General features: G+C 37.0%; 1 long non-coding RNA gene across 1 annotated transcript; it reads right to left on the bottom strand.

Moving 5' to 3' along the window:
- Window positions 1-16,562: 16,562 nt before the first annotated feature.
- On the bottom strand, window positions 16,563-20,990 carry LOC130954710 (uncharacterized). The gene is made up of 3 exons (XR_009076391.1): window positions 20,411-20,990; window positions 20,151-20,283; window positions 16,563-16,760 (listed from the first exon to the last, which is right to left on the bottom strand). It is a non-coding gene; the product is annotated as an uncharacterized LOC130954710 (long non-coding RNA).
- Window positions 20,991-21,263: the final 273 nt, after the last annotated feature.

Raw genomic sequence — 21,263 nt, 5'->3', positions numbered from 1 at the left:
ATGAGGACATGCTTGGTTTAAGTGTGGGGAGGTTGATAAACCCCGTTTTGACGGTTTATCTTGTATTGATTTTAAGAGATTTTATCACCTTTTACCCACATTTATTCAATGAAATAGCATGGTTTTGTGATTGTCTCATTATTTGTGCTTAGATGTGAAACATGCTTTTAGACCCTTAATTTGATGGTTTTAATCTCCCTTTGATTCCACTAGATGCCTTGATGTGTTTGTTAGTGATTTCAGATTGAAAAGGCTAGGAATGGATCAAAGGAGTAAAGGGGAAAGCATGCAAAGTGGAGAAATCATGAAAAGTCAAAGGAGTTGAACTCGCCCCTGGACACGCACGCGCACCTGGCACTTACGCGCACCTGCGAATCACCCCATGGACGCGTACGCGTGCTGTGCGCGTACGCGTCGATGCTGGTTTATGATTTTTTAATGAAAACGTGACCAACGAATTCTCAAGGGTTGTGGGGCCCAATCCCAACCAACTTTGGCGCCAAAGATGCTATTTAAAGCCAAGGATTGAAGAGCAAAGGGGGATTGCAATCATTCACACTCATTAGGATTAGTAGTTAGAGTTAGTTTCTAGAGAGAGAAGCTCTCTCTTCTCTCTAGAATTAGGATTAGGATTAGGTTTAGTTCTTAGATTTAGGTTTTAATCTTTGCTTTCTTCTACTTCTACCTTTCAATTCCTTGTTGCTACATTCACCTTCTTCTATTCTTTTGGTGTAATTTCCTTTATGTTGTTCTTGTGTTTTGTTGTAGATCTAGTATTGTCCCTTCTACATTCTTCCAATTCAATAAGAGGTAATTCATAATAAATGTGTCTTCTTTGCTTTTCTATTGTTGATCTCTTGTTTTTGTAGTTGTAGATTCCTTTAATTCTTGCATTTAATAATGTTTACTTCTATTGCACTTTATGTGTTTGTTGAAATGCCTCTTCTAGATATAGTGTAGATTTTGTTCCTCTTGGACTAGGTAGAGTAATTAGTGACACTTGAGTTATCTAATTCCTTTGTTGATCGGTAATTGGAGAGATTGCTAATTGGTTTGGAGTGCACTAAAGCTAGTCTTTCCTTGGAGTTGGCTAGGACTTGTGGCTCAAGTCAATTCATCCACTTGCCTTTCCTTTATTTAGTAAGGATTAACTAAGTGGTAGCAATGAACAATTCTCATCACAATTGAGAAGGATAACTAGGATAGGACTTCTAATTTTCATACCTTGCCAAGAGCCTTTTATAGTTGTTAGTTTATTTTCATTGCCATTTACTTTTCATGCTTCTTATCCAAAACCCCAAAATAACTCATAACCAATAACAAGACACTTTATTGTAATTCCTAGGGAGAATGACCCGAGGTCCAATACTTCGATTTATAAATTTTAGGGGTTTGTACTAGTGACAAACAACTTTTTGTATGAAAGGATTATTGCTTGGTTTAGAAACTATACTTTACAACGAGATTTCATTAGTGAATTTCTAAGCCGTCAAAAATCCAATCATTAGAAGGCCACGCTCGAGCAGGGAAACTGTTCATGCCCTGGGTCGAGATGTAGAGTTCATACTTCCTTCTCCTTTAGCAACGTTTGAGTCAACGTTGTTGTTCCGAGGATTACCTGAAACTGTAGGTCGATCTTGGACGAGATCTTCTATACTGGTCGGAGCTGTTGTGTCCGACTTGATGAGGGTGGCCAGAACTGTCCAACTTGTTAGACTTGGTGGTGGTGCTGATCCTTCGTCACCGGAGGGTGGTGGTACCTGCAAGGGACTCCGATGCTTAAGTTAGCAAGGGTATTAAGCAGGTTTTTAGTAGAATCAGAGTATGAGCTATAGCTGGTTGCTCCAGTGTATTTATAATGTTGTAGAGTGACCTTTGCTGGAGATAAGATAGTTATCTTATCTTATCTTTGAGTGGAGTTATCTTTATCTTTATGGGAACCACCCTTATCTTTCTAGGCTTGGGATGCCTTTGGATTTGGGTCGTGTTCCTCTATTTGGGCCCTTTTTGGGCCCCTCTGGTGATTTGGCCGATCTCTTTGAGAGGAGATCGGGTAGTCCTATCCTGAGGAGGTCGGTTGACTCAGTCCACCATATTCGAGTAACTCATGTCCTCTCATCAAGTTGACTCATGGCTTCTCACTATAGCCGAAGATGAAGCACTAAGTGATTCACTCCCCTTCACAATCCTACTCAAAATACCACAGACAAGGTTGAATCTTCCGAATCAGAGAACACTGCTTTTCTGACTCTAGCTTTAGCACCATAGAGACCTCAGTAACCCACGGTCAATGAGATTTCATGAAACGTAACCAAAGCTGTCTAGGCATGCTCTTGGAATCCACAATATATTCTCTAGCTTTACTTCAATGCTATCCGGGTCTGAACTCGAACGGAACCCATGTACAATATGGATGAATGTCATGGTTCACCCACAATTCATTGAGATTGAAGAATGAGAATGCATAAGAGAATAGAATCAGACATATTGAAATAGAAACAGTAATATTATTAATCCATGAGAATCAGCAGAGCTCCTAACCCTAAATTAAGAGGTTTGGTTGCTCATAGCTTACAGAAAACTATAGTGAAAGGTTCCAATGGGCAAAGATAAAAAGTTCCTAATAAATCTGATCTTTGTTCTATTTATTATACTAATCTAATAATGAAAAGAATACAAAAATATGATAGACTAGACTTAGAGGTGCGAAAATCCACCTATAGGGCCCACTTGGTGAGTGTTTGGGCTGAGCTTAGGGTGACTCCATGTGCTGGGACTCCTCTTGGGGTGTTGGACGCCAGGCTTGCTCCCTTTTGGGCATCGAAATGCTATCTTGGTCCTTCTGGGGCGTTGAAACGGTAGGCAGGGGGTCAGATGGGCGTTCAACGCCTGTTTTGGGCCTTCATTTCCAAAGATAAGTATGGACTATTATACATTTATGAAAATCCCAGGATGTTAGCTTCCTAAGGGCCATTGAGAGCGCATGATTTGGATCTGTAGCTTCAGATATCCTCGTTTGAATGCACGGAGGTCAAATTCTGACAGCATCTGCAGTCCTTTCTCTGTCTTTGAATCAAACATTTCCAAAACTTGCCAGTAGGGGTGTTCAAAACCGATTCGGACCGAGCTAAACAGATCAATCGAACTGAAAAAATCGAAAATTGAATAAACCGACAATTGAAAAAACCGAAAAAATATGTTTTGCAATTTTTTTTTGCGGTTAGGTTCAGTTTTCGGTTCCGACCAGTAAAACCCTAACTGAACCGAACCGAACCGGTGGAATAAAAAACCCTAAAAACCAACCCCCACTACAAGAAAAACGCGTATTTGTAAAAAAAAAAAATTGTTACAAAATATACATATATTTTGTGACACAAAAATAACTTGTTACAAACAATGTTAAATTTTGTGAAAAATTAATTTTTGTTGCAAAATAATTTGAGTTTTTCAGAGAAAAAGATTTTTTGTTAGAAAACATTTGGAGTTTTTGAAACAAAAAACTATTTTGTTACAAAATACTTTGAATTTTTGCAACTACTTTACATTTTGTTACAAAACATTATAATATTTTGTAACAATACACCAGCGCGTTACAAAAACTAACATAATTTGTAACAAAAAAATAGATTGTTACAAAATATTTGAATGTTTTGTAACAACTTGTAATGTTGTTACAAAACATAGGTTTTTTTGTAACAATCCCCAATTATTATTACAAAAAATTCTTTTTTGTAACAATTTTTAATTTGATACAAAATTTTTGTTACAAATGCTCCATTTTCTTGTAGTTCCCACTCCCCCGCACCCCACCCCCAATTCCCTTGGCCTTGAGCGCGAGTCGTGAGCAGCAGTGAGCCACTGAGCCCTAACCTCAATAGAAAGCTCTTAGCCCCAATCAAAAGCTCTGCCTCTCAGCCTTTCACAGTCGTGCTCTCCTCTCACAGTCGCGCTCTCCTCTTTGCAGTAGTGCTCTCCTCTCATGGCGACAAACCCATGTTCCTCCCAGTCTCCCACCACCTTGCAGCGAAGCCTTCCTCCCAACACCGCCAAACATCTTCGCGGACAGAGCAGCATGAAGCCCCAGCCATAGCCAACCCTTGTACACCAGAGTAGCAGTCTAGTAGAGCACAACCCTCATCCCTCGCACCCAGCACTCCAGCAGTAGCAGAGCATGATCCTCGTCCCTCGCACCCAGGAGTAGCAAAGCACGACCCTCACTCCCTCACACCCAACAGTAGCAAGGCACCACCCTTGCCACCCACAACATAGAACCCACGGCCACCAGTCACCGATTCAAGTCTCCCACCCAGTCACCAATTCAACACAGCACCCACGTTCCTCCCATTCTCCTGCCCAGCCACCGATTCAAGTTAGATATGGAGCCTAAGCCACTAAGTCAGGTATGTAATTTGGTTAAATCATTGATTCATTGTTGTTGTTTCCTGTTTGTTGTTATTGGAGATGTTTACTAATGTAAAATCTGATTGTGTTTAACCTTGCTATTGGTATTATTTGCTATTAGTATTTTTTACCTTATTTTTATTGTTAATTTGGTTAAATTATACTCAGCATTATTAATCATTACTGATTATTGATTTATTGTTGACTTGGTAATTTGGTATTGTTGCTGCCTTGCTGGTTATTGATTCATTGCTGGTTATTGATTCATTGTTGTGACTTGGTTAATTTGGTTAAATTATACTCAACATTGTTAATCATTGCTGTTTATTGATTTATTACTGACTTGGTAATTTGTTATTGTTGCTGTGTTGCTGATTATTGATTTATTGTTGGTTATTGATTCATTGTTGTGACTTGGTTAATTTGGTTAAATTATACTCAGTATTGTTAATCATTGCTGTTTATTGATTTATTACTGACTTGGTAATTTGGTATTGTTGCTGCCTTGCTGGTAATTTGGTATTGTTGCTGCCTTGCTGGTTATTGATTCATTTATGCAGTTTGACTAGTGATGAAGACAAACATATCAAGATTATTACTCGAAAAAATGGAGCAGTCTTGATAATTTTGTCTTGGACATAAAGTGCAGTCCTGTGGAACCTATTTTTGTATCTGCAGCAGCATCTAGAGCGTATTTATCAAATTTTATATCATTTTTTTATTGACATATTGATTTTTTTGTTTAGTCATTTGATATTCTATTTTAACAGTATTTTACTCCAATTTAGTAAGATTTATTACTTTTGTTTCCAATTCTATATATATGGGGAATTGGTTTGTTAGCGACAGGACAAAGTAGTATAATTAAAGGAACATATGCAGGACAATTTGATAAACCCCGATTTTGTGGTTTATCTTGTACTTATTTCGGGGGATTTATCAACTTTTCCTACATGTATTCAATGAAATAGCATGGTTTTATAGTTCTCCCTGATTTTGTGCTTAAGTGTAAAAACATGCATTTTAGGGCCTTAAATTGGTGATTTTAATTCACCTTAATTCCATTCGATGCCTTGATATGTATGTTAAGTGATTTTAGATTTAGAAGGCAAAGATTAGATTAAAGGAATGAAGGAAAAGCATGCAAAGTGGGAGAACTCATGAAGAAATGAAGGAATCGAAAAAAGCTGTCAACCTTGACCTCTTCGCACTCAATCAACCATAACTTGAGCTACAGAGGTCCAAATGAGACGGTTCTAGTTGCGTTGGAAAGCTAACATCTGAGGATTTAAATTGATTTAAAATTTGTAATAGTTTCTTGGCGTCTAAGAACTCGTACGCGAGCATGATGCGTACACGTCGGTTGCTGCACGTGATTCATTAAAAGCAACTCGTGGCCAGCGATTTCTGAAGCATTTTGGGCCCAATTCAACTCATTTCTGATGCTATTTCATGCAGAATTCAAGCTTGGGCAAGGGAGGAGCAATTGTTTGGAGTTTGGCATCATGTAGTTTAGTTTCTAGAGGGAGAAGCTCCCGCTTCTCTCTAGAATTAGGGTTCCTAGGATTAATTGAATCATAGATCCATGTTTAATTCCTTGCTTTCATCTTGTTTCTTCTACATTTTCATGCTCTAGTGATGTAATTCTCTTGCTCTCTCTTGTTAATTTCCCTTTTTGCTCTCTTTTGTGATGATGAACTTTTGATGGATTTGGATCTCTTTTAATGGATTTTGATATTTGATGTTCCTTTATTGTTAAATTGAGTTGTTGATTTTACTTTTCTTGCAATTGGTAGTTGTTAGATTTTATTATTCTTGCAATTTACCATGCTTTTATTTTATGCCTTCCAAGTGTTTGACAAATTACTTGGTTGGATGTTAGAGTAGATTTTTTATTATTCTTGGCTTAGAAAGAGTAATTAGGCAATCTTGAGTCATGAAAACCCAACTTATGTTGGTAATCTAGAGTTGTTAGCTAATATTGTTTCCATTGACGCTAATCTTTTGCTAATTCAATTAGTAAGTTGATTAGGACTTTTAGATTGAGATTAGCTAGTCTTATTAGACTTTCTCTGAGTGTGAGGATAATATGATGCCTTCAACCATCGTCGGGGATGACGTAATAAGATAAATTCTTCTTTATTATTGTAATATGATTGAATAGTCTTGTTTGACATTCTCCCTATGTGAAGATAACAGGATGCCTTCTTCTATTTGTTGGAGTTGCCTAAATAAGTTGAATTAAACATTGTATGACTAGGATAGAAAGCCTATATTCTCAACCCTTGCTAGGAATGTCTCTCTTTATTAATTGCTTTCTTTAAATTGCTCACTTGATTTACTTTTCTTGCCATCAAGTCCTTTCATAGCCATTAATCATTCACTTCATTGCAATTCCTTGTGAGACGGCCTGAGGTTTAAATTCTTCGATTAATTTTCATTGGGGTTTGTAGTCGTGACAAAACCATATTTTAGTTTGATTCGAGGGTTGACTATTGGTTTGGACTATACTAATAACGGAATTATTTTGCGGGATTACAAACCAGTATAAATCCTTGTTATCAAATTAATGGCGCCGTTGCTGGGAAATTGCAATGGTGCTATGTTGTTGGCTATTGTATATATTATGAAGAGCTTAATTTTTGGCTTGTTTGTTAGTTTTTGCTAGTTGTAGGATTTTTGTTCTCTTTGTTTCTTGTTAGCTTTTGTTTTTATTTTCTCTTGTCACTCTGAATTCTCATCCTTTTGGCTATGAGCATGGTTAGAACTATGTTGTAGGAAATGGAAGCTTTAATGGGGATGTTCATCAAGGATTTGGAGATCAAAGGTGGAGGAGCCCCAAGCTTATGGACAACCTTCTTGGCAATAACCTCCTCCTTCTTCTTATGGGTACAATTCAAATCTTGATGCATACCAATCTAATGTATGTGATGACCCTCATTGTGGTTGTGAACCACAATCATCACATGCATATGAACCCCCTCCTCAATATAGCCCTCTACCATACTCACAAGCCTTATACCACCATTCACCTCCATATGACCCTAACGCATATCCACCATACCAACCATCATATAAACCATATCTAGAGCCACCACCATCCCAACACCAATACTCCCATGAACCACAAAGTCCATACACACCACCTCACGAATTTCACCAATATGAACCACCTTCCAACTACAATACCCTTCCCTCAAACAATGAATCCTTTCTTCCACCACCACCTCCCGATGAAGCCCTCATGCTAGAACTAAGAGATCTTGAATTTCGTATCTTAAGGCAACACGAGGATGGTGAAAAGAAGTTTAAGGAGCTAAGAGCCAAGATGGCTATCATGGAAGAAGCCATTGGCAACACAGTCTCATCCCGCCTAAGCTTGCGCGATCAAGGCACTCCCATTGTTGAATGTGGAGAAGCAACCAAGGAGCTTAGTAAAGGAGTGGAATTGGAGCTTCAAGGTGGAGAAGAAGAGTTAAAGCAAGAAGTGCAACAAGAGGAGAATGTAGAGATGATTAAATCAAAGGAACTAGTTGTTGGCACCTTAGGATATGTTGAGTACATAGAGGAATCACAAGTTGAAGAACCTTCTTCCATGGAGTTTGAAGTTGATGTTGAGGAGGAGAGTGCACAACCTCTAAGGCATAATGTGATTGAAGAATTGGAAAAAGTGTCCTAAGTAACAGGCCCTCCTATTTATGATGATTCCGCATCAACATATGATCCTTTTGAGTTTGAAGAATTCTTTCCCACTATGCTTGGGATTGATGATGAGGTGGACCTCACTAAACCACCCATTTATGATTTAAGTGATGGGGAAGAGCTTGAAGAACTTGTTAAAGAAGCATGGGAACTTGAGGGAGCTTGGCAAGAAGTAAAGATTAAAGAACCTTGCCAAGTGGTGGAAGCATCTAGGAGAGGATGGACGGGACTAGAGCGCGCCTTGTCAAGGTCATTGAGAACTCCTCCACCTAGGTTGTCATCCAATCCTTCATTTGAGTGGGTAAAACTTCTAACTCTTAGCTTTATTATCCCACTTGAATTTGTTTTGCTTGAGACGGATGGCCAATGACGTTGGGATTTTTGCTAGTAAAGAATTTATAAAAATATTCGCGTTGTAGATATAGCTTCTAAACTAACAGAAATCCCTTCGTGCAAACGTTTTGGTTGTCACAAGTAACAAACCCCTTTAAAATTGATAACCGAGTATTTAAACCTCGGGTCGTCTTCTCAAGGAATTACAGGGAGGTATGTTCTTATTATTGGTTATGAAAAAGTGTGTTTTGGGGTTTTGGAGTTTGGGCAATGGGCACAAGCATATTTAAATGACAAGTAAAATAAATTAACAATAATAAAATCTCTTGGCAAGGTATGGGAACCGGAAGTCCTATCCTAGTTATCCTTATCAATTATGATGAGAATTGGATTTTTCTCCCACCTTGTTAACCTCTAACTATGAAGGTAAGTTAAGTGGATGAATTAATTCGAATCCTCAAGTCCTAGTCTTTCCTTAGGAAAGGCTAGAGTTATTGGAATATGAATTAATGAAATGAAGAAATCCAATTTTCAATCTACAATGAGTTTGATAACTCTAGAGTCACCAATTATTTAACCAAAGCCAAAACGGAAACTATCTAAATTAAATAAAAAGCATTCATAAATAAAACAATCATAAACTGAAATATCTCAAATAACATTAATTTAAAAGGGTAATTTGTAACATGGAAGAGTTCATAAATTAAATTGGGATAAATAAAAATAAAGAACCTGGGATTGAGAGTCACTCCTAAAGCTAAGAGAAGTCCTAAATCCTAATCCTAAGAGAGAGAGGAGAGAACATTTCTCACTAAAAACTACATCTAAAAATATGAAAAGTGAATTATGATAGCATGATTATGAATGGATGCATTCCCCCACTTTATAGCCTCTAATCTGTGTTCTCTGGGCCGAAAACTAGGTCAAAAACAGCCCAGAAGTCACTTCCAGCGCTTAATGGTCCGTACAGGTCGCAGAAAAGTGACGCGGCCGCATGGCTCACGCGGCCGCGCGGGTTGCATTCCTGCCAGGTCACGCGTCCGCGTGACTCACGCGTTCGCGTCGTCTGGCGTCGGGGCAACTATGGCAAATTATATATCAAATCGAAGCCCCGGACGTTAGCTTTCCAACGCAACTGGAACCGCGTCGTTTGGACCTTTGTAGCTCAAGTTATGGTCGTTTTAGTGCGAGAGGGTCAGGCTGACAGCTTTGCAGTTTCTCCAACTTCTTGTATTCCTTCCACTTTTGCATGCTTCCTTTCCATCCTCCAAGCCATTCCTGCCCTATAATATCTTAAAACACTTAACACACATATCAAGGCATCTAATGGTCATAAGAGAGGATTAATAATAAGAAAATATAAGATCAAAGAAGCATGTTTTCAATCATAGCACAAAATCAGGAAGGAAAATGTAAAACATGCGAATTGTATGAATAAGTGAGTAAAGAGTTGATAAAAACTACTCAAAGCATAAGATAAACCATAAAATAGTGGTTTATCAGCCAACTTAGGGCGCTTTGTGGTATTAAGCATAAAAGGAGGATATTTAGTGGTTGGCGTTGTAAGTCTAGGCTCATTATGTTGAAGCTTGAAGGGGAAAGGGTTGTACTAGTGTTCAATTGGATGGGTCTAGGAGGGTAGTTTGGTGCTTCCATGAGAATTCATCTCTCTTGCCACCCGAAAGAAATCACCATGATCAACTCAAGGACGGGTGTGAAAACAAAGTGTGGCATCCCGGATCACACAAGGAGGATCAACTATGGGAGCCCATGGTTTGCGAAGAATTCTATCAAGGCTTGGAGTTATTAACTTTGGAAGATAGAGCTTATTTGAAGTCCAAGCATTGGTGGATGTTCAAGGATGGAATCAAGCACAAGCCACCTTGATGGAGAGCTCCCCATAAGTCCAACTTAAGGACAATAAACAAAAGTGCTAGGAGGGAGACACCCCACCATGGTAACCTCTTTTCATTTTTCTCTTTTGTACATATTGGTAAAATAGGTTTAATTTCATGTTTTGTTTAATTAGTTGAGTTTAATTGGGAGTCTAGTATGTTGAATAAGGTTTTATGATGTTTTGGTAGTTGTTTGGAGGTTTGGAATGCTTGGTTTGGTGCAAAAAACATAGAAAATTTTTGAAAAATAGAGCAACAACCCACGCGTACGTGTGCCCCCAAGCACTTTCAACCATCCACGCGCACGCGTGCACCACGTGTACGCGTGGATCCAAAAGTTTCACCTCCTAGCCAAAAACCATAGAGTTGTGCCTAAAGTATGCCAGACTTGTGTATGAGGCACAAGTCAACCCACGTGTACGCGTGCTTCACGCGTACGTGTCGACTCTCTGCTTTGCCATGCACGCGTACGCGTCAGCCGTGTGTACGCGTCGCTACCATTTTATCGATCCACGCTTATGCGTACATGACACGCACCCGTGGGTTGCCTTGTTTCACCCGCCTTCTTTTCTTCTCCTCTTTCCATTTCTTTCCTTATTCTCTTCTCTTTCCACCCTTCAATCATCATCCAACACTACCAAACACCATCCATAACCATTTCTTTTAGTTATTTAGTTACTTGTTTAATTAGTTTAATTTTTGATTTAATTTTCTATTTTTCATTATAAGTGTTGGATTATTAATTTTGTTGTCGTTCATTGCTGCTTAGTATTAACTGATGCTATTTTACCATAGTTTTCTTTGATTGTCATTGTTGGACTTCCTTGTTGAGGTCACAATTTTTTACTTGGTTTTGAGTTTTCATGTTTAACATTTGTGAACACTAAGTACATGTTACATTGCCTTTAAGCTTTTTAACTCTTTTGAATTGCATGTTTTGGCCACCATGCATTCATCATCCATTGCTAGGCACTTGTACATTATCATTGCAATTTTTTAAGTGATGCTTGTTTACGATTTACCCTTATTCACGTCACTTATTTCATTCATTGAGATTCTAAAATTGTGAAATTGGACCGAAAGCTTACCTAGTGACATATTTTTGAGCTTTGTAAAAATTTGTGGACCATGCTTACTATGTGATTGATTTCCACTTTTATCTTCTTTTTCCTAAGTTCCATAGCATCCATGTGTTTCACCTCTATGTTACTTAGGTGTTGCAACAACTTTAATATGTGTCATTGATTGTTGTATGAGTTTCATATACCATTTTGTTCACTAAATTACTTGCACATCAATCAATGTCCATTCATTATCCAATTCACAATTGCTTGATTGTTTGCTTGAATGCTTTTATGCTTCTTTACTACTTGTTTGGTTGACTTAACATACAAGTCTTCTTAAAGTATTTCAAATACACTAGAATGAGTGAAGTGTATACCTCCTTGTGTATTTGTGACACAGCATTCTATGATAATGTGTGTGTTCTAAACGGTGCCTAATTTAGAATTCACATACTTGTTTCATTAATGTCACTCTAATTCACTCACTCCATTCTAGTAATTTACCTCATTCCAACAATCCATGCTTCCTTGCTCGTGCATTTACTTGTCTTATTATCTCATGCCTTCTATTTTCAGGATAAGTCATCATAAGCAAAATTGGAAGCGGGAAAAAGACATGCAGTAACCGGTTGACCCATCAGCTGGAGGTGGCAACTAGGAAGGTCGCCGTACCCCCTTGCTCATCTGTAAGTGCACCAAGAACAGTGCAAACTTTTAAGTGTGGGGAGGTCGGACGACCGGTCAGCATTTTTTTGGGTTACAAATTTCTAATTCCAATACTTTTGCATCTCATTTTTGGGTCTTTTAGGATTTTTGGTTGCATTGCATATGTATATATTAAGCTTAGTCAAAATCATGATATTTTCCAAGAAATTTACCTATAGGGCACCCTAATTGATTGAAAAAAAATTTAGAACTTGCTTGAATCATATACATTGTGGATCATGTTTTTGAGCTAACAACACAAGCATGTGAGATTTGAGCCTAATTGTGTGGTTACATCATATAACCACTTATTTTCATTCTTGTGTGCATTATTCTTTTTCTATGATTGTGATCTTTGATTGTTTGATTCTATATGTCCATTATTTTGTGTATACATGCACTTATGTGATTGAGGCCATTGTTTCAAATTGCTCACTTACCCATATAGTCTACCTTTTATCTTCCATTGTAAGCCAACTTTGAGCCTATGCTTAACCCATTTGTTCTTAATTTTAGCACATTACAAGCCTAAAGCGAAAAATAATAAATGTCCCTTGTTTGGATCTTTGATTAGCTTAGGCTAGTGAGAGTGCTTATCATTCAAGTTTGGGAGAGTTGGGAACATTGGTTGGGATGAAAGTGTATTTTTGTATTTTTGTAAAAATTTTGGGAAATTGGTTAGATACTCATGCATTGAATGTAAAACCATATGCATTGATACTTTTATATATACTTTATTGAAAAAAATGAAAAAAAATAATAAAAATAAAATAAATAAAATAAAATAAAATAAAATAAAAAATAGAAAAAGAAAGAAAAAGAAAAGTAATAAGAAGGGGACAAAATGTCCCAAAGTGAAGTTCAACAATAATCAATTCATATGTGTGATGATCAAAAAGGGAATGCATGAGTGTGTGGAAAAGTGAAGAATGGGTAGTGATAAACCCCATTTTTAGGGTTTATCTTGTGTTGAATTTAGAGTATTTTGCTAACCTTTTCTCATATTTAGCCAATGAATTAGCATAATTTTGTAATCTCTCCCGTATTTGTGCTTGAATGTAAAAACATGCTTCTTAAGACTTTAATTTGGTAATTTTAATTCATCCTTGATTCCATAAGATGCCTTGATGTGTTTGCTAGTAATCTCAGGTTAAAATAGGCTAGGCATGGATCAAAGGAGCAAGGAAGGAAGCATGCAAGTGGAGAGAAGCACAAAAAGCCAAAGAATTGATCCCGGCCAAGGACACCCACGCGCACAAGGCGCTTGCGCGCACATGGCAAAATCGGCCAGGGACGCGTACGCATACCGTGCGCGTCCGCGTCGAAAGCCGCACGGGATTTTTAAATAGAAAATGTGCCCAGCGATTTTTGGGAAGCTGTGGGGCCCAGTTACAACCAATTTTGACGCCAAAATGCTTTAAAGGATCAAGGATTGAAGGGGGAGGCATTATCATTCCATCATTCCATAATTCATTCACATGAGGATTAGTTTAGAGGTAGTTTCTAGAGAGAGAAGCTCTCACTTCTCTCTAGAATTAGGATTAGGTTTAGGTTAATCTCTCCTCTTAGATCTAGGATTAATTCATGCTTTGATTTACTATTCCCTTATCAATTCTTACTCCTCTCTTCTTCCTCTCTCGAGTTTTGTACTTTAATCATTGTAATTCTTTATTTTGTTGTGGATATATCTTTGTTCTTTTGTTTTCTTTCAATAATGAAATTTGAGGTAATTCATGATAATTGTGATTTCCTTGATTGTTGTTGTTAATTCTTTGCATTCAATTGTAGTTAGAATTTATTCTTGTTGTGATTTACTATACTTTTCTTTTGTACCTTCCAAGTGTTTGATGAAATGCTTGGGAGGATGTTAGAGTATAACTTTATGTTCTTGGATTGGGAAGATAACTTAGGAACTCTTGAGTTACTAATATCCAAGTGATTGATAGTTGATAGCCATTGACTCTAGCCTTCATTGATTCAATTAGTGGAAACAAGGATTTATGGACTTGGATTGATACAACTCATTTGACTTTCCTTTGCTACTTTTTAGAGGATAATTTAGTGGAATTGATCCTTGCAACTATTATAATTGTGGCTAGTGATAATGATAGAGATCCTTGACAACCAACCTTTTCCAAGACCGTTTTGTTAATAAAATTTCATTTCCATTTATTTTTCATGTTTCTCATCTAAAACCCCAAAATAAACAAGTCCATAACCAATAACAAGAACACTACCCTGCAAGTCCTTTGAGAGACGACCCGAGATTTAAATACTCCAGTTTATAGATTTTATGAGTTTGTACTTGTGACAAACAAATTTTTGTATGAAAGGATTATTGTTGGTTTAGAGACTATACTTTACGACGAGATTTCATTAGTGAAATTCTAAACCGTCAAAAATTCAATCATCAGGTAGTTCGGTTAGCTTTGAATTGTATAGGTTATTATATAGGTTAGGTGGGAAGTTTAAGCTTATCAAAGATCCAAATTCTAGTCCACTTGCCCATATGCATCCTTACTTTGACCCTAGCCCCATTACAACCTATGGGAAATACCTCATGATATTTGTATCCATGCATGAAATAATTGTTGATTGTTAGATGAAAAACAAATATTGGAAAGCATGATTAGGGGAGAATTGAGTGAATCAACCCCATACACTTGAGTGACTAGAGCAGATACACATCTGTGAGGGTTCGATCGCTCAATTACATGTTTCCACCCATGATCACCTATTCTTGCAAATTTGTAAAATCTTTCAATAATTCAATTCAATTGTGGGTTTGATTTGACTGCTATGGCTTCAGCCCTTGTACTTATATATGTATTGTTGGAAGTTGACTTATTTTGACCAAGTAGTTGCATTCATTTAGATAGATTGCATGTAGATAGGTTGCATTTAGGTAGTTTACATTGAATAAATGTTGATACCCTTTGCTTCTTTCTTGAGTTTAGCATGAGGACATGCTTAGTTTAAGTGTGGGGAGGTTTGATAAACTCCAATTTTGTGGTTTATCTTGTGCTTGTTTCGGAGAATTTTATCAACTTTTCCTACATTTATGCAATGAAATAGCATGATTTTATAGTTCTCCCTGATTTTGTGCTTAAGTGTAAAAACATGCATTTTAGGGCCTTAAATTGGTGATTTTGATTCACCTTAATTCCATTCGATGCCTTGATATGTTTTTTAAGTGATTTCAGATTTAGAAGGCAAAGATTGGATGGAAGGAATGAAGGAAAAGCATGCAAAGTGGGAGAACTCATGAAAAATGAAGGAATCGTAAAAGCTGTCAACCCTGACCACTTTGCACTCAATTGACCATAACTTGAGCTACAGAGGTCCAGATGAGACGGTTCTAGTTGCATTAGAAAGCTAACATCTGGGGCTTTAAATTGATATTAAATTTGCCATAGTTGCCTGCATCTAGCGACACGTACGCATCGGTTGCTGCACGTGATTTATTAAAAGCAACTCGTGGCCAGCGATTTCTGAAGCATTTTGGGCCCAATGCAACTCATTTATGATGCTATTTCATGCAGAATTCAAGCTTGGATTTGGGGGGAGCAATTGTTTGGGGTTTGGCATCATGTAGTTTAGTTTCTAGAGAGAGAAGCGCCCTCTTCTCTCTAGAAGTAGGGTTCCTAGGATTAATTGCATCATAGATCCATGTTTAATTCCTTGCTTTCATCTTGTTTCTTCTACATTTTCATGCTCTAGTGATGTAATTCTCTTGCTCTCTCTTGTTAATTTTCCTTTTTGCTCTCTTTTGTGATGATGAACTTTTAATGGATTTAGATCTCTTTTAATGGATTTTGATATTTGATGTTCCTTTATTGTTAAATTGAGTTGTTGATTTTACTTTCCTTGTAATTGGTAGTTGTTAGATTTTATTATTCTTGCAATTTACCATGCTTTCCTTTTATGCCTTCCAAGTGTTTGACAAAATGCTTGGTTGGATGTTAGAATAGATTTTTGATCATTCTTGGCTTGGAAAGAGTAATTAGGTAATCTTGAGTCATGAAAACCCAACTTATATTGGTAACCTAGAGTTGTTAGCTAATATAGTTTCCATTGACGCTAATCTTTTGCTAATTCAATTAGTAAGTTGATTAGGACTTTTGGATTGAGATTAGCTAGTCTTATTAGACTTTCTCCGAGTGTGAGGATAATATGATACCTTCTTCTATCATCGGGGATGACGTAATAAGATAAATTCTTGTTTATTAGTGTAATATGATTGAATAGTCTTGTTTGATGTTCTCCCTGTAACGACCCAACTTCCAGAACGTCATGATCGTACCGAAAGTAAGGTGTTACCAACTTGCTTTCCTTTATTAACTATTTACTATTGAGCCTTTAGTTCAATATCGCGATTCAATTTTAGTAAAAATACCAGAAAATTTTTGTTTTTATTTATCAAATCATATAGCAAACATCACCAAGTAATAATAATCACATAATTACTAATAATAATATCTGTCATACAAAAGATTTCCAATAAAACTTAGATACAAATCCTATCCCTCTGTATAGAATAAAAATGTTAAGCAATAAGAGCGAGGGAACTTCTATGAAAATAACTCAAGTCATAAACTTAACTCATAAATAAGATCTATAATCGCCTGCAGCTTCAAACGGAGTCTTCGAATCTGTGTCACTGAAAGGGTGGAAGAATTTTGGGGTGAGAACAAACCACACGTTCTCAGTAGGGAATGGGAATGCCGTAAAAGTAATGATTAACATGCAAATAATTAACTCAAGTTTCCAATGTAGTATTCTTTATCAAACCTTTTCAAATATTTCTTAAGACTTACTTGAAACCGTTTAAATCCCTTTCTTTAAATCATATTACTTACATAAAGTCTCAACCGCATTAGCAATTCATCAGCTACAAATACCATTCCTCAACCATCACATTAACTAAGAAAATCAGCAACATAAATAATATACCCAAACCTCATTTCACAAATACCATTCCTCAGTACTTTACTAAGTTCACAGCATCAACAAAAATATCTAATCAAACACACAAGCAAGTCACTAAGACAAACAGCACAATCACAAAGAAACAAGACAAGCAACACAAATTACAAGAAATAAAACAAGCAAACACAATCAAATGCAGATGCGCAAATAAGGATGATGCATGTCTAGCCCTAGTGCAGGTAATGAGCTCATCTGTCGGTTACTAACCCGCTCCCGACGTTATCCAGCAACCTCTGTCTGGATAAGGCTTTCCTATTGGCTATACCCCTGTGTACAGGAAATAACCCCTCTGCCACCACAGGGTCCACTGCACGCAGGAAATAACACATCTGCCACTGCAGGGATGTATGCCGACACACCTTCTGTATACAGGAAATAACCCCTCTGCCACTACAGAAATGGAACAGGTGGTCACGGTACTTCTGTAGCAGGAAATAACCCCTCTGCCTTACAGAAATAAAATTGGATCTGTACCGTAGGAAAGCGTTCTTAGTAATCATACCATTATCTATCTGACTGCCTCACTGCAGCAGATCATCACACAAATATCTCAGAAGTTGCCATAACGCAACAAATGAATAAACACACCTCTTGGGTTGCCTCAAGCAACAAATAAATATCTCTTGGGTTGCTTCAAGCAACAGATAATCATACAATAAGTACTTTCCTCTTTCCTTGTTCTTTCATAATTGCAAATACGCAAGCGGGACAAGACCCACGCCCTTGCCAACAATCTCATATGTCAAATAATCTTTTCTTAAAAGAATCATTGAAGTTATTATCATTAAACAAACCTTAAATATTGACTTTGATTAAGTCCTTATACTTTTATAAAAATTCGGACATAATCTCCTTTAAAAATAGGATTTAGCCATCCTTACGGGTCCCAACCAAACAATCCACCAAACTCTTTTCAACCTTTCCAATATCAATTCAATTCAGAAACAAGCAAATTCCAACATTGAAACAACCATATATCACTAAGGTTCATCTTTAATTTTATGAACTCATAACTCTCACTCAAGCATTCCCAACACCCTATCTTCTTTTCTGTTTTTAATATAGCAAATGAACTCGGAATTGCGCAAACTTTATGTCCAGGCGTTCATCTTGAAATAAGCTTTCTAACAAACCAAAGATCATAATTTTCTGGTTTCTCTAGCCTTAGGAATAAAGGAAAAACCGAGACTGCTCTGCAGTGGGTAAAACCAGAAAAACAGCAGCAGCACGTGACATTCAAAATTCAATATAAAATCCAAGTTAAATCCAATGACTTTGAAAATTAATACAGTTCAACTTCACTCATCCAAGTGTCTTTTCCAATTGGTTTCAGGTCAATATCATTTTTGATGAATAAGTTATATAACTTAGAAGCTGACTAATTTTCTGCAGAATTCTGTTTTAAAACTTAATGAACTTGTCTTCTTCCAAATCCCATAACTTACTCATTAAAACATGGATAGCCCTGAAATTTAAGTCACATATACTAAACATGCTTAGTTTCCACTTCCAATTGGTTGCATCTCAATATCATTCCAGATTTAAAAATTATAAAACCTCAAGGTTACTGACTTCAAAAACAAAGCCTGACTTTTACTGCATAAAACATCTTTCTTTGAAAATCCAAAACTTTAAAACCACAACTCTAACAATTCTAAATTTTTATGAAATTAAAGTATTAGGACCAAAGTTTCATTTAAAATTGGTTCCATTTCAAAATTCAAAATGCAGAATTTCCACTAAAGAAATCAAGTTGCTGCTGTGTTAAATGCTCAGCAGAAAAACCAGATTTGACATCCATGACTTAAAAATTCACCATAAATCATAAACTTAGTGAAAAAGCCTCAAATTCAGCAGTTCAGTTCCCTATATTCCCAAGCTCAATCCGGACTTAGTCTCACACAATTCCGATAATTACAGAAATAGTTATAGCTTTTCAAAGTGTCCAGCTTCTTTTAAACATAATGCAGAAAATCAAGTTTTACACTTTAACTTTGAAAAATCATAACTAGTTCAACATTTTAAGATTCAATCTTCCAATTATTCCTTAAGCCCAACTTCAATTAATCACTAACTAAACCCATTACAATAAACCAACTCAACAGCAATAGTTTCAATTTGACCCATCAAAATACCAAAATCACAATAATCTCTCATCAAACAATTTATAATTCAATCTCACAAAATCAACAAAATTCAACCATAATAACCAACTTGGCATAATCAACTAAAATCGGAATTTCCAGCAATCCTAAAATAATCAGAAAAACCCGTAACAATCACGGCCTTAAATCAAGGTAAACCTCATCAGTTAATTACTCACGGCAACGAAGCCATTCAATATCACAGCCATAACCTGAACTCAGTTCACATCCGCATCCAACTTCAATTATAACTCAGAATAATTACCACAACTAACCTTTCTCAAATACATTTCATTCAATAATTACATCATCATATTTCAATTTAATAAGTAACAATAAATGAATCACCACTTGCAGCCACATTTCAACCTGTTCCAACCCATCACAAGTCCATTTCACAGCCATTCCAACATATTAAAATTCCAATTCAATATCAAATAATTCAAAATAACTCACTCAAGATCAGAATCTCAGCCATCCCATCACAAAATCAGTAATTCAAAATACAATTCACAACCAGATTCCAGCCAATTCAGCAATATCACATAAGATCAGAATTTCCAACAAATCTATCAAAATTAGAACACCAATATCAATTACAGCTTCAAACACTCACAACAACAAAACCCAAAGAACATTCACAGCAGCAATCCAAACTCAATTCATCAATTATCCATACGACCGCTTTTCAATAATTAGCTCAGCATATTTCAATTTAATAAATTACACTAAATTAATCATTATTCACAACAGCATCTACTTTCAATCACAGCTCAGAATAATCACAACAACCAACTAATTTCAAATACATTTCAAGTCATTCATGTCAATTAAGAATTTCTTAACCATTGTTAACTATTTGCACTTATTCAAATAACTTGGTGGGCATTCTAAATTAAAAACGTTAAATCCCCTACCTCAATTAGTTGAAACCGTCGAATTTAAACGCAACGATCCTTTTCTTTTTCCTAGTTTACAACAGCCAATGCGGCCGGAACAGCAGCAGCAGCAGCAACTCCAACAGTTCTTTATTATCACCGACACTATCACCTTTGATAGTTTCATCAGCAAACAGGGAAGGCATAGCAGCAACGTTACACAGAGACATAGGTTTTCCTTACTCATAACAGAGAAGACTAAGAAATAAAATGGAAACAGAGTAAGGATTAAAGCTTACAGGTTCAAGAATAGGAATATCAGAACCAGAACAAGAAGGCTGGTGCTGTTCTAGACTCTGGTGACAGCTTGGATAGCAAAGGCAGCATCAACCCGGCAGAACAGCGACAGAATGACAGCGCAACACAGAGGTTTGCGTTCCTCTCTCGGGCTCCCTCTCTCTCTGTGGGTTCTTCTCAGGCGGCTGCGGTGGCTTCCATCGATGGCATCTAGGCTCAACGGTGATGGCGCGGCTATGCTTCCTGCGATGAGCAAGCTCTCTCTTCTCCACCCTTCATGCTTGACGGCGATGACTACGGCTCCCTTCGAAGCAGCGGCGACGGCGGCCTCGTGGCAGCAAAGCGCGACGACAATAAAGCTTCATCTCCCTCCTCCGCGTCACTCTTCTCTCCTGGCGACGGCACTCCTCGCCGGCACCGCAAACGGCGACAGGGACGGCGGCAGTTGCAACGGCATCTCCCTCCTCTCTGGTTCCTTTTTCTCTTCTCTGATTCCCATCTTCCCCCTTTTTCTTGCTGTGAGGCTTCCGTGGGTGAGGGATGGGGTCTCTAGGGTTTGGGTTTCTAATTTGGGAAATTAGGGTTTCTGAGTTTGATTTGGGAATTTGGGATTAGAAATTAGGATTTTATAAAAGAACATGGATAGATATGAATAGATATTTTGATAAAATTGGAGGATAGGATAATTTTAAAATCAAATGTACTCTATTAAAAATATTTAGAAACATTATTTATCAAAATATTGCTAAGTTTAATCAATTATTTCTAATTTACATTATAAAATGAACAAGTTAATTATATTTTGTAAAGTACAATTTAAATTCAAATATCAATTTTCTAGATTAAATCATACAA

Source organism: Arachis stenosperma, chromosome 10, assembly GCF_014773155.1.
Source record: "Arachis stenosperma cultivar V10309 chromosome 10, arast.V10309.gnm1.PFL2, whole genome shotgun sequence".
Taxonomy (NCBI): domain Eukaryota; kingdom Viridiplantae; phylum Streptophyta; class Magnoliopsida; order Fabales; family Fabaceae; genus Arachis; species Arachis stenosperma.
The sequence above is the reverse complement of the archived record's forward strand: the minus strand, read 5'-3'. Positions and strand labels throughout refer to the sequence as shown.